Source organism: Prionailurus viverrinus, unplaced genomic scaffold (genome assembly GCF_022837055.1).
Source record: "Prionailurus viverrinus isolate Anna unplaced genomic scaffold, UM_Priviv_1.0 scaffold_35, whole genome shotgun sequence".
NCBI lineage: Eukaryota > Metazoa > Chordata > Mammalia > Carnivora > Felidae > Prionailurus > Prionailurus viverrinus.
Window position 1 is genome coordinate 5,698,452 of NW_025927605.1, and position 12,454 is coordinate 5,710,905.

A 12,454-nucleotide genomic window follows, 5' to 3' on the forward strand; every position below is an offset into this window, starting at 1 on the left:
GACTATCCTTTTCCCACGAGACTGCCTTTGCATCTTTGTTGAAAATCAAAGACCATATTGATGGACCTGATGCAGGCTCGAACCCACGAACTGTGAGATCATGACCTGAACTGAAGTCAGACGCTTAACCGACTGAGCTACCCAGGTGCCCCTCAACAGGGCTCTATCTTGATTACTGTAGCTTTTTTTTTTTAAAAAATTTTTTTTTTCAACGTTTATTTATTTTTGGGACAGAGAGAGACAGAGCATGAACGGGGGAGGGGCAGAGAGAGAGGGAGACACAGAATCGGAAACAGGCTCCAGGCTCTGAGCCATCAGCCCAGAGCCCGACACGGGGCTCGAACTCACGGACTGCGAGATCGTGACCTGGCTGAAGTCGGACGCTTAACCGACTGCGCCACCCAGGCGCCCCTTGATTACTGTAGCTTTTAACAGTCTTGAAATTAAGTAGTGTAAGTCCGTCAGCTTGGTGGTTTTTTTTTCCTTCCACAGACAAAGCAACTTACTAACCCAGAATTTGTTCTAATGCTTCTTCTTCTTCTTTCTTATTTTGAGGGAGAGAGAGTACACGAGCAGGGGAAGAGGCAGAGAGAGAGAAGAAAGAAGATCCTAAGCAGGCTCCATGCCCTCAGTGGAGAGCCCAACGTGGGGCTTGATCCCACGAACCGTGAGAGATCATGACCTGAGCCTCAATCAAGAGGCGGTTGCTTAACTGACGGAGCCACCCAGGCACCCCTGTTCTAGTGCTTCTTGTTTGCCGTTGCCAACTGTCTGAAGATTCTGCCCAGATCTCTCTGTCCCTGAGGTGTTAGTTCGTGGCCCCCATCTTGGTCCTTCTCCACCATTTTCAGCCCCTCCAGGGCTTGAAGGATGCCGTGGGCCACATTCTTGGAGCCTTAGCTGAAGTGGCTGGGCATGACGCTGTTTCTCTGTCGGCCCCCATAGATCTTGGTCATGGATCCAACTTGGTGCAGCCAGAGAGATACTATGTGGAAATGCTCATGTGTGGAACCAGTTCTTATCATAAGGAGCAAGCTCTTGATGCTTGGGCAGCTTGACAGTGTCTGCCCATTTAGGAAGCTTCAGCTTCCCAAACTTTTTGAGAAAGGCTGCTGGAGCTCTGAAGAACCCCTGAAGGTTCACATCTTTTGCAGTAACTCTAGCCATATGTGGCCTCAGTGCTGACAGCCAGGGGATAGGGCCTTCCAGCTACCTGCCCCCACCTTCTTTTGCAAAGTTATTTTGGCTATTCTAAGTCCATGGAATTTCCACAAGAATTTTAGAATCAGCTTTTCAATTTCTACCCATAAAAAGCTGCTGACAATTTGACTGGGATTGTGTTGAATTTATAGATCAGTTTGGGGAGAAGTGATCTTGACTATTTAATCTGCTGATCCATGAGCATAGTATAGCTCCTCATTTACTGAGGTCTCTAAGCAATGTTTTGTAGTTTCCAGTGCGCAGGTCTTATACATTCTTTGTCAGTCTTTCCCCTAATGAATTCATATTTTTAAAGTTGATTTATTTATTTTGAGAAAGAGAGAGAGAGAGAGAGAGAGTGGGCACATGTGAGTAGGGTTGGGGCAGAGAGAGAGAGGGAGAGAGAGAATCCCAAGCTGACTCTCACAAGCCATGGGATCATGACCTGAGCCGAAATCAAGAGTCAGATGCTTAACTGACTGAGCCACCCAGGCGCCCCTAAGTAGTTCATATTTTTAGAAATATAATTCATTGTATATCTTGATCTTATAATCTTGCTAAACATACACGTTAGTTCTAATAGCTATTTTTTAGGTTCCATCAGATTTTCCACATGAAAATCCGTGCCATCTTCGAATAAAGACAGTGTTACCTCTTCCTTTCAGTTCTGGATGCCCCTTTACCCTTGCCTTAGTGCCCTGGCTAGAACCTCAGTACAATGTTGAATAGGGATAATGAGAGTAACATACTTGCCTTGCTCCTGACATTAATAGGAAATCTACAGTTCTTCTACAAAAATTCACACTTTTAGGGACTCCCTCTATGGCATCATGGATTCCTCTTCTCTGTTGGAGTTTGCCATCAGTATAGTCTAATATGCTTTAAAACTCTAGGATATTTTTTCTCTTTTAAAGGGGTTTTTGAGGATGGAGTGGTAAACAGATGTGCTAAAGGAGCCTTCTTGAATCGGAAGTGTTAGGGTTTTGCCAGGCAGGTGTGACCACAAAAGACAGAGGGTAAGAAGTTAAGATGATCTGATAAAGCAGAGACCCTGGGCTGAAGAAGAGAAGAGAATGGAGACAGAAGGGGGCTGACAGACGGGAAAATCATCTCAGGGTCAGTTGACTGGGGATTGAAAAACAGTTGTCTGAAGAAGAGTTGAACCAAAGGAGCAGAAGGTGAGTTCAGAACGGAAAATGGGAGCACGTATAGGTGGTGACAGTGTCCAGGATGGGAACAAGGGTGTGGGCAGAGGAGAACGTGAGTTGGCATACAAAGGTTGTAGAATGGAGATGCTGGGACTTTTAGAGTTACCCAGGGTGCATTAGGAATTGGGATGCGAAGAGGTTTCAACAAATGCGAAGCAGGGCTGGGAGGTCAGTGGACAACAGTCATGAGGGAGAGTGGCAGAGGTGGATGGAGCAGGGGCTTTTGCAAGAAAGTGACAGAGGGGCGTCCGGGTGTCTCAGTCAGTTAAGCATCCGACTTCAGCTCAGGACAAGATCTCTCAGTCCATGAGTTCAAGCCCCACATCGGGCTCCGAGCTGACAGCTCAGAGCCTGGAGCCTGCTTCAGATTCTGTGTCTCCCTCTCTCTTGGCCCCTCCCTGACTTGTGCTCTGTCTCTCAAAAATAAATAGGCATTTTTAAAAATTAAAAAAAAAAAAAGTAACGGAGTGATGTTCTGGAAGCAGCAATGGGGAGCTAGGAAGGACCTGACTCTTATCTCCTGACCCTTGGCGCCTTCCCAAGAAGGGGTCACAAAAGCAGCAACGACCCAGGGAGGTGCAAGAGTCATTCCCCCCAGGTTTTGGGCCAGTTCCTCTACCTCTGGTTACACTTGGGGATTGGAGTTTAGCCCTGGCCTGCAGCCCAGTGGCTGGAGGGCAAGGTGTGGCCCGTGGCCTGCAGGTAGAGAAGAGGCGCAGACTTGGATTCCTTGGGCAAGTCATTTTGCTTTTCTGAGCCTCAGTTTTATCAACTCTAAAATGGGATTTTAGACTGAGCCTGGGTGGTTCAGTCAGTTGAACGTCTGTCTCTTGGTTTTGTCTCAGGTCGTGATCTCACGGTTCGTGAGTTTGAGCCCCCGCGCTGGGCTCTGTGCTGACAGCGCGGAGCCTGCTTGGGATCCTCCCTTTCCCTCTCTCTCTGCCCTTTCCCTGCTCTCTCTCTCTCAAAGTAAATAAATAAATTTTAAAAAATAAAATAAAATGGGATTTTACACACACAGAGGATTAAATTGAGTAAAATAATATCCCAAGTGCTTAAGAATGGCTCCGACTACGATTATTTTGAATTCCTAGGGTCAGACTCTGCTTTTCCTGTCCCTCGGTAGGAGTTTCCTGATTTTGGCCCGAAGCCTGACAGACGAATCTGTCCATCCCCTTGAAAGCGAAGAGCTGGGTCCCTCCTCCTCAGGGCTGCATAAGGGCCTTGAACGTGTTCCCTGAACCTCGGGGCTCTTATAACCCCAGGGCTCTTATAACCCCGGAGATTCTTGCCTCAGATCCAGGGCTGGACCGGGTCGGGAGGCTGGGCAGCCCCCAGTCTGCAACCGAACAAGGAGCAGAGGCTGTAGGTCCTGGGAAGGGAGGAAACAGGAAGCGAAGTGTGCACCCATCACCAGCCACCACGAGCAGGGGAGGAAGGGGCTTCACTGGCGTCACCCCGGTTGGAGCAGGGGGGGGGGAGGAGCGGGGGGGGGGGAGGGGGGGAGTCGCCCACCTGGGAGGCTGGCAGTGACCTAATACACGGCGGGCTACTCCGCGAAGCAGCTCAACGTTGTTCCAGATGCAGAGAACATCAGCGACTTGCCCAAGTTCCTACAGCCAGTAGGTAGGACTTAGTGGGTGCGACTGGAGACTTTCCCTGTGCCGATAGCCCAATCTCCTCTAAACCCTCATCTGGGGGAGCGGGGACTGGTTTCTTTTCTTTTCTTTTCTTTTCTTTTCTTTTTTTTTCAATGTTTATTTGGGGGGGAGGGGCAGAAGGAGCGGGGGAGAGACACTTGCTCCTTGGCGAGTCATTCAACTTCTCTGAGGCTCCGTTTTCTGATCTGAGAGTGGCTATCTCGTGGGCTTGCTGTGGGCCCTGTAGCCTGGTCCAAGATGGAGACTGAGAGAGGGGTGCAGGTTGGAGCCGGAGTCATTTCTTTGAGAGGGACCCTTGGCTTTTTTCCGGGAGGTAGTGACAGAAGAAGGGGTGGGCTCTGGGGGACAGACAGACCTGGATTCTTATCGCACTTACAAGCTGTGGGACCTTAGGGAAGGGACTTATGCTTCCCTTTGCCTCTTTACCCCTGAAACCCAGACTTCAGTTTCCACGTTGATAAAAAGGCGCAAAGCATACCTACCTCTCGGGCTTGCGGAAAGGGTCAAGCGAGGGAATGTTGCAAAGTGCCCATAGGAGGTGATTCGTGAACACGGTGTCCAGATGTCTCCTCCACCAGCCTTGCCAGGAGAATCCCTTGATGAGCAACCCCCACCCCAACCTTTACCTCTTTAAGCTAGCGGATCGCTAACTTCTGCAGGGAATTCCTTTCTCAGGTTGGTTTCCCCTCCTGCAGTCAGGAGAGGTGCCCCTGCCAGCAAACTGGAGAACGACTTGGTCAGGGTGGCTGGTGGCTCAAAGAGAAGTCTCACTCGTCCTCTGCACCTCCGCCCTTCCCAGGGTGATTTGTCCCTGCCCACAGCGACATGTTCTTTCTGAATCGTGTAAGTTAAAAGCCTCCCTGGGCACCTGCAGGCGCCCCCCGACCTTCCTAGCTGGGCATTCACCATAACACTCCTTCTCCAATGCTAGTACCCCTCTGCCCAGCCTCTCTTGCTGCCCTGGTCAGCCCTCGACCTCCCAGCCACAGTGACTGCAGCACCCCCCACCCTCCCCGAGCACACCCCTTGGCTGGGAACACCCTCCGCCTCAGCAAAAGTTTTGCTCGCCTTTCAAGGCCCAACTCAGATATCAGTCGTCTCTCCCCTAACTAATGCTCTCCCAGAGCCCCTTCCCTGCAGGACTAACTGCTCCCTCCTCAGTGCTCCACCCCCAGGCTAGCCAGGCACAATGCTCCCGGGGCAGTGGGATGGTGTCCACAAATCACAGCTGTTCTGCTCCTGCTCCTCTGGGAAGAGGGCAGATGTGGCTGGTCTCTTGTCCCATCCTGTCCAGGCGTCTGGACACGTGCTCAGGGCCCTTCAGGGTCCCCTGTGCAAACGTTCCCAGCCCCCATCTGGGCTCTGAGCCCCAGAGGTAGCAGGTGTACCCCTCATCCGGCACGGAGGTTCTGGCTCCGCCCCCCTTGGCTCTAGGCAAAGCTATAGTACAGATGGGAATGTCGAAAATATCCGTGACATATTCCAAACTGGCCTACTTCCCTATCACGAGAGAGTCTGGGACTGAGACGGGCGAGGACACGTGAGATGGGAGTTTGGGACCTCTTCCCACCTCTGTCTTCCTCTCTCAGCTCAGTTGTTAGACAGGAGAGGGATTTGCAGCCTCACCCAGCAGTCCCCCCCCCCCCCCGCTCTGCAGCTGCGCACTGGAGGTGTTGGTGGGGAGGGTGGCGTGGGGGTGTGAGGGGTCTGGCGGAAGTTGGTGAAGGAACCAAGGCCGGGTCCTGTCGTGGGAATCCTCCAGCCCCAGGAAGGCAGTGGAGGTCATGTCATTGGACTTGGGGGCTGAAGGCTTGGGTTCCAGCCCTGCTTCACCTGTGAAGCCTCGGGCAAGTGTCTTCACTTCTCTGGGCTTTGGTTTCCTCATCTGCAAAATGGGCTCCTCGTGATCTGATCCTTGCTTTCCTCCTTGGCTTGGTTACGGGGTTGCCATGAAGACCGCAAAGCTCTGGACCCTGACTTATTGGTCCAGCTTCCAGGCTTCTCACCCAGGTGGGGCTGTGCCCTTGCACGCAGGTCACCAGCTCCAGCCCTCTGCCTCCCAGCAGGCCTGGCCGGGCCACCACCCTTAATGCTGGTTTAATGCTCTCTGAGTAGGAAGTCACCCACAGTCCGGCCTGCTGCCAGGCCCTCATCACCCCTCTTGCAACTGGCAGGAAGTTCACACTCAGAGCTGATCTCAGTCTCTCTTTCTGATATGGAACAAACGCCTGGAGGGTTCTGGCTTGTCTCCTCCTTCACCCCCAAAGTGATCGTTGTTTCAGTTCCTGCCTTTTCACGATGGACGCATCATCCTTCTCTGTCTCTCGCGGTGGACAGGAGGGTCCTTGGGACATCTCCTAACTCTGATGAGGCTGGATTTCTTTCTCCTTTCAGGTGCCTTGTCCAATTTGGGATTCTATGGGTGTGGGGGGGGGGGTGGGGAGTGGGGCGGGGCGGGGGGGGGTGGAGAATGTCTGCCTCAGTTTCCCCAGCTGGCACACAACTAGAGAAATAAGTGAGTCAATTGGGAAAGATCGGTTGCTATGGATCCATTAAGTGGAGCAAGAACAGAAATAATGGTTCATATTTAAAACACTTAGAGTGCACACACCCTCCTGCAGTTAGTGCACTTCTAGGAATTTATTCTACAGATATGCTCACATTGTGTGAACTGAAATAATTACCAGGATATCTCTTGCCCCGGACGTGGCCCAAATATCCATCAACAGGGCACCTTTATTTTATTTCGTTATAGGTTTCGTTTTTAAGTTATCTCTACACCCAGCATGGGGCTCGAACTTACAACCCCAAGATCAAGAGTCGCAATGCTCCACCGACCGAGCCAGCCAGGCGCCCCAACGGGGCACCTTTATATGCTCTGGTGCAAACAACGTCCGGTTTCTATCAGTGAGTGCATCTCCCCTGCTGCCGTGTGGGTAAGAGAACACAAAGAAAATGCTGGTGAGCACATGGGCAAGCCCTGAAAGGCCAAAGAAAGTGGAAATGGTGTTTGCTTCTGGTTGCTGGACCTGGGTACCTGTGGGGCCAGAGGCCGTGGTGGGGAACCTGGTTTTCCGCTCTATTTCCTTTTGTACCTTTTGAATTTTGTATCACTTGCAAATAGGACTTCCTACTCAAAAAATAAGTCAAATTAACTTTTTTCCACTCCTGGAAGTCTTGTATGTCACTAATTTTTGGTCCCCAGTGGTTATTGCTGCGATCAGAAACCCCCCCGGAGAAGGAGGGTAAAGCCAGGGGTAGGGCAGGGAGTGGTATGGAGACCTGGAAACTATCTTGGGACGGAGGGTGAAGCCCAGAAGGCCTGGCATAGAAGAGGTAGACGTGGGCGAGTAGCCACAGGAGAGACCCAGAAGGGTCGGGACAGTAGACTTCCCAGAATCCACGCAGTGCGGACACTCTGGAGGGTGGAGAAGACAGAAGAGACCAAGGGGACCGAAGCTCTGCCTGCGGGGAGGAGATGGACGGCTCCAAATGAAGCTAAGTGGGTTATGAAAGCCCAGGGCAGAGGAAACTGCAGCTAGAATGCGTTTGCACGTGAGGAGGGCAGGGGTCGGGAAGGCTTTACGCTGAGGAAATGGAATTTGAGCCACTAGAATTGGGAATCGGGTGTCAACAGGTGCAGAAGAAGGAAAGATCGCCCTTGGTGGGGACAGTATGGGCAAAGGCTGGCGTGCGAAGGGAAGATACAGAGCACGCGTGCACACACGCAAGCACGTGTGTGTGTGTGTGTGTGTGTGTGTGTGTGGTATTGCGGGAGGTAGCCAGAGATAAGGCTGGAAAGATTTAGGGAACAGATCTTGGAGGGCCTCGAATGCCAAGCTAGGACATTTATTGAGTATGTCAGGCATTCTCCCCTGAGGTTAATGGATCCTTAGGGCAGTGCTTCTCGAACTCTCTGAGGGTGAAAGACCTTTTTATTGTTGTCATTCAATTTCCAATGGACTGTGAACCCACATTTAAAAACATATAGTGAAAGGGCGCCTGGGTGGCTCAGTGGGTGAAGCTTCTGACTTTTCAGTTCCAGTCATGATCTCATGGTTCGTGGGTTCGAGCCCCACATCAGGCTCTGTGCTGACAGCTTGGAGCCTGGAGCCTGCTTCGGATTCTGTGTCTCCCTCTCTCTCTCTGCCCCCACCCCCACTCATGTTCTGTCTCCTCTCAAAACTAAATAAACATTAGAGGTGCCTGGGTGGCTCAGTCGGTTAAGCATCTGACTTCGGCTCAGGTCATGATCTCAAGGCTTGTGAGTTTGAGCCCCGTGTCAGGCTCTGTGCTGACAGCTCAGAGCCTGGAGCCTCTTCAGATTCTGTGTTTTTCTCTCTCTCACTGACCCTCCCCCGCTCACACTCTGTCTCCCTCTGTCTCTCAAAAATAAATAAACATTTAAAAAATTAAAAGATATAAATAAACATTTAAAAAAATTAAAAAGAAAAAAAGAAAAAGAAAAAATATATAGCAAAAATGATCCTGTGCTAGGATGTTGTGGGAATGTCAAATCCCTGTAAAGGTTTCTCCACACTTATTCTCTATTTCTGTACTCCTCTTGTGAACCAGGAGCCACACTGGTCTGTGGCCAACACTTTGAGTACCTTGCCCTGGGGGTCCTTGGAGGGGCTACAGAGGTCAGGGCCACAGATTTTTTTTTTTTTTTTTTTTTTTTTTTTTGGTGGATGGGCGTGTATATTCATTTCTCCAGGGAGAGGGCACAGAACTTTTGTCAGGACCTCGACGGTTAAGGTCCTCAAAGGACACAATCCCCTGTGTAGGGGGTCATCACTGAAGGCCTTTGAGTGGAAAGCTCTAGTGGGGCAGAAAATGTGCCTGATTCATCCTGGGACCCCTCCCTACCTCACCACCACCCAGAGCAGCCCGCCCCGGGGTCTCGCAGTGGAGAGAAGACTGGAGGAGGTTCCGAAGAGCAGGGGGCCCATTTAGAGGGTGATTAAAATCATCAATGGGAAGGAAAACCAGACAGCTTTTAAAACTGTGTTTGGGGGCGCCTGGGTGGCTCAGTCGGTTAAGCGGCCACCTTCGGCTCAGGTCATGATCTCGCGGTCCGTGAGTTCGAGCCCCGCGTCGGGCTCTGTGCTGACAGCTCAGAGCCTGGAGCCTGTTTCAGATTCTGTGTCTCCCTCTCTCTGACCCTCCCCTGTTCATGCTCTGTCTCTCCTTGTCTCAAAAATAAATAAAATGTTAAAAAATAAAATAAAATAAAATAAAATAAAATAAAATAAAATAAAACTGTGTTTGGAGCAAGAAGGTCAGGGAGGGGTGGGTCTACGGCTTCGGGCGGAAGGCACTGGCACGTTAATATGGGAAGGTAGCTCTTCAGGACCCAACCGTGAGATCGTGCTGCCTGTCGGGCAAGCAAGATCCTGAAAGGGAGCCAGCCTCTCTTGGGGTGGGAGCCGGGCAGAGGAGGAGGCTTCAGGGATGCAGTCTGGGTCCAGAAAACAGCATCCTGGGGTCCTGCAAACATCTTCTGAGGCGTCAGGGGCCCGGGGCGTCAGGAAAGGCCAGGACTCATGGGGGCACCAGCTCCTGTTTCCAGCAAAGGTAGACGCTGCAGGTGGGTAGATGGAACGAACTCCCTGGAAGATCCCTACTTCCATTATTACCTTTTTTTTTTTTTTTTTTGAGGTGGAATTCGGTAGCATTTAGCGCATTCGGCCTGTTGTGCAACCGTCACCTCCACTGAGCTCTGAAACATTTCCTCACCCCCAAAGGAAACCACATACTCAAGCCGTTGCTCTCCGCGCCTTCCTCCTCCTCCAACCAAATCTCTATGGACGTACCTACTCTGAATATTTCACACAGACAGAATCATGCGATATGTGGCCATGTGTATCTGGCTTCTTTCCCTTAGCCCGTGTTCAGGGGCCGTCCACCTTGAGGCCGGTCTTAGCACCTCACTCCCTTCTAGGGATGGATAGTATTCCGTTGCATGAATAGGTCACACATTGTGTAGCCGTTCATCCATTGAAGGACCATTAGGCTGTTGGGCCGTGTGGTAGTTCTGTGTTTAACTCTCTGAGGAATTGCCATACTGTTTTCCATAGTGGCTGAACGATTTTTCCTTCCCACCAGCAACGTGTGAGAGGGTTCCGCCTACTTGCACGATTAAACAGGTGGTTGCTCTAACCTTGGAAGGCAGGGAGCTGGCTTCCGGGGTGCCAGCATGGGTAAAGTAGGTCAGGATGATACCTGCGTCCTTCCCCCCCCCCCCCCCCCCCCCGCCCACCCTAGGCTTATAAGGCTAGTCGGCAGGTCTGGGAGGCTGCTGGCTGGAGTGGGGGCGTGGGAGGGTGTCCTTCCGTTTCGACCGAGGCATGTAGGTCAGATGGTGAAATCTAAAGCCTCAAAGCCACGCTGGGTGTGGTCCTGCAGGAGTGGGGCTTGTGGCCCACCTGGGTCCACTGGTGACTTGCCAGTGAAGCGGCATTAGCAGGCAAAGCCGTAAGCTGGGAAAACCAGAGGATAGTCCCCTCCACCCGCCCCCCCCTCCCCGAGCCCGCCCCATTGGTTCTCAAAGTGGGGCCCAGACCAGCAGCAGCCGCTCTTGGAAACTTGTTAGAAATGCGAATTCCCAGGCCCTTCTTCAAAGTTACTGAATCAGAAACTTCAGGAATGGGCCCTAGCAGCCCTCCAGGGATTCCGATCCTCACTTCAGTGTAAGAACCACTGCCCCACCCGGAGGGGGAGCCCTAGTTAATGAGGGGGACTCCGCGCTCCAGTCTGACGGCAGAGACAGGGCCCCTGTCGGCCCTCTGACAGGGAAGACAGAGACTGGTGCTCAGAAAACTGCCAATCAGAGGGACATGTAGGCTTCTCTTCTTTGGCTTGAGGTGGCTGCAGTCAGGACCCCAGAGGACCCCCCTCCCACATTCTCTCTCCATTCTTCCGAAAGTGGGTTTGATGTGCTAATGAGGGCATCAATTATGGAGCGTCATTAGCATTCATTACAATAAGAAGCTGGAGAGGGGGACCACAGGGACTGAAGGACAGTCTTTTGAAACCTGCTATTCACTCCTCTCCTATAGGGTGGGAGGGGGAATGGGAGGGCCAGGAATGCGAGAGGTGACATTTAGGGGCTCTCAGGCGCTAGGCTGTGGTCCGAAGGGCGCAGGCCTGGGGCAGAGGGAAGGCCCTCCTCCTCCTCCCGTCCCCTTCCCATGCCAGCTTCTCCACCGGACGCCAGGTCACTGCCCCTGGTCACTCTTTCTCCAGAACAGGGTCATATCACAGTTCCCTCACTGCCTGCAGGCCACCGTTGATGGAGTGTGGATGGTCCAAACCGGGTGGGGGGACCCTGACATGCCCTGGTTGGACAATAGCCCCGCTGGCAGGGGGCTTTCTCTAGGATCAGGGATGGGGGTTCCACGGTGGCCGAACGAGCAGTCCAGCATATTGCAGCCGTGATTTCCACATCATCCTTTTCCCTGTGCCTTTCCCTAGAGGCCCACTTGCCCCTCTCTGCCCACCCCTGGTCCCATCTCCCTCTTTCCGCCCAGATGTTTGTGCAGGTGTACTCCCCGTTCTGATTGTGCCTTGGGGCAAGAGAGGCTGAGAATCCTCACCTCTAGCGTGCTCCCCCATAACCTCCCTCCTGCAGCTTCCCGGAAACAGGCAAGGGGGCTGCGTGCAGTGTGTGAGAAGGGCAAGGTGGGCGGTTAAACTGCCGTTTGTGCCCTCAAACATGCCAGCGGTCCCTTCCCCACCAAGAGCAGTGCCAGAGATGCAGGGGAGGAGGGCCAGAGGGAAGTTACCTGTTGAGGAATGAGAGTGGGGGTGGGGTAGCACCTGAGGCATCTCAGGTGGAGGCAGCTGGCATATTGGTTGTGCCCAGGCACCGTGCCAACTTACAGGAGCAGCTCTCGTCTCTCGGCTAGAGAAATAATGCCTGTGTTGCTCTGCCCCTGATCACAGGTGATGGCTTCTCCAGCCTTTTCCTTACCCCGGGAGACTCTGCCTTGGAGATGATTGGGGTGGGGGGGGGCACCTCTCTTCCCTGCAGATGGGGCAGAGGATCTCATGGGGTCAATGCCATCTGCCCTCTGGCTCACTGGGGGGCCTCAGGGTCTTTGTTTCTGTTCAGAAGCTGTATCTTTTCTCATCCCTCCGTGGGACCCAGCTGCCCTGCATTGGGTGGGTGTGGATGAAGCAGTTGGGGGAATAGGGGGTCAAATGGACTCGCAGCTCTACAGATGATCAGGAATGTTAAGGATTTGTCTTTAAAAAGCAAACTACAGGGGCGCCTGGGTGGCGCAGTCGGTTAAGCGTCCGACATCAGCCAGGTCACGATCTCGCGGTCCGGGAGTTCGAGCCCCGCGTCGGGCTCTGGGCTGATGGCTCGGAGCCTAGAGC

General features: G+C 52.5%; 1 pseudogene; it reads right to left on the minus strand.

Annotated features, from left to right (window-relative positions):
• Positions 1-740: 740 nt before the first annotated feature.
• Positions 741-1,167, minus strand: LOC125158713 (40S ribosomal protein S19-like; annotated as a pseudogene).
• Between the last annotated feature and the right edge of the window lie 11,287 nt (positions 1,168-12,454).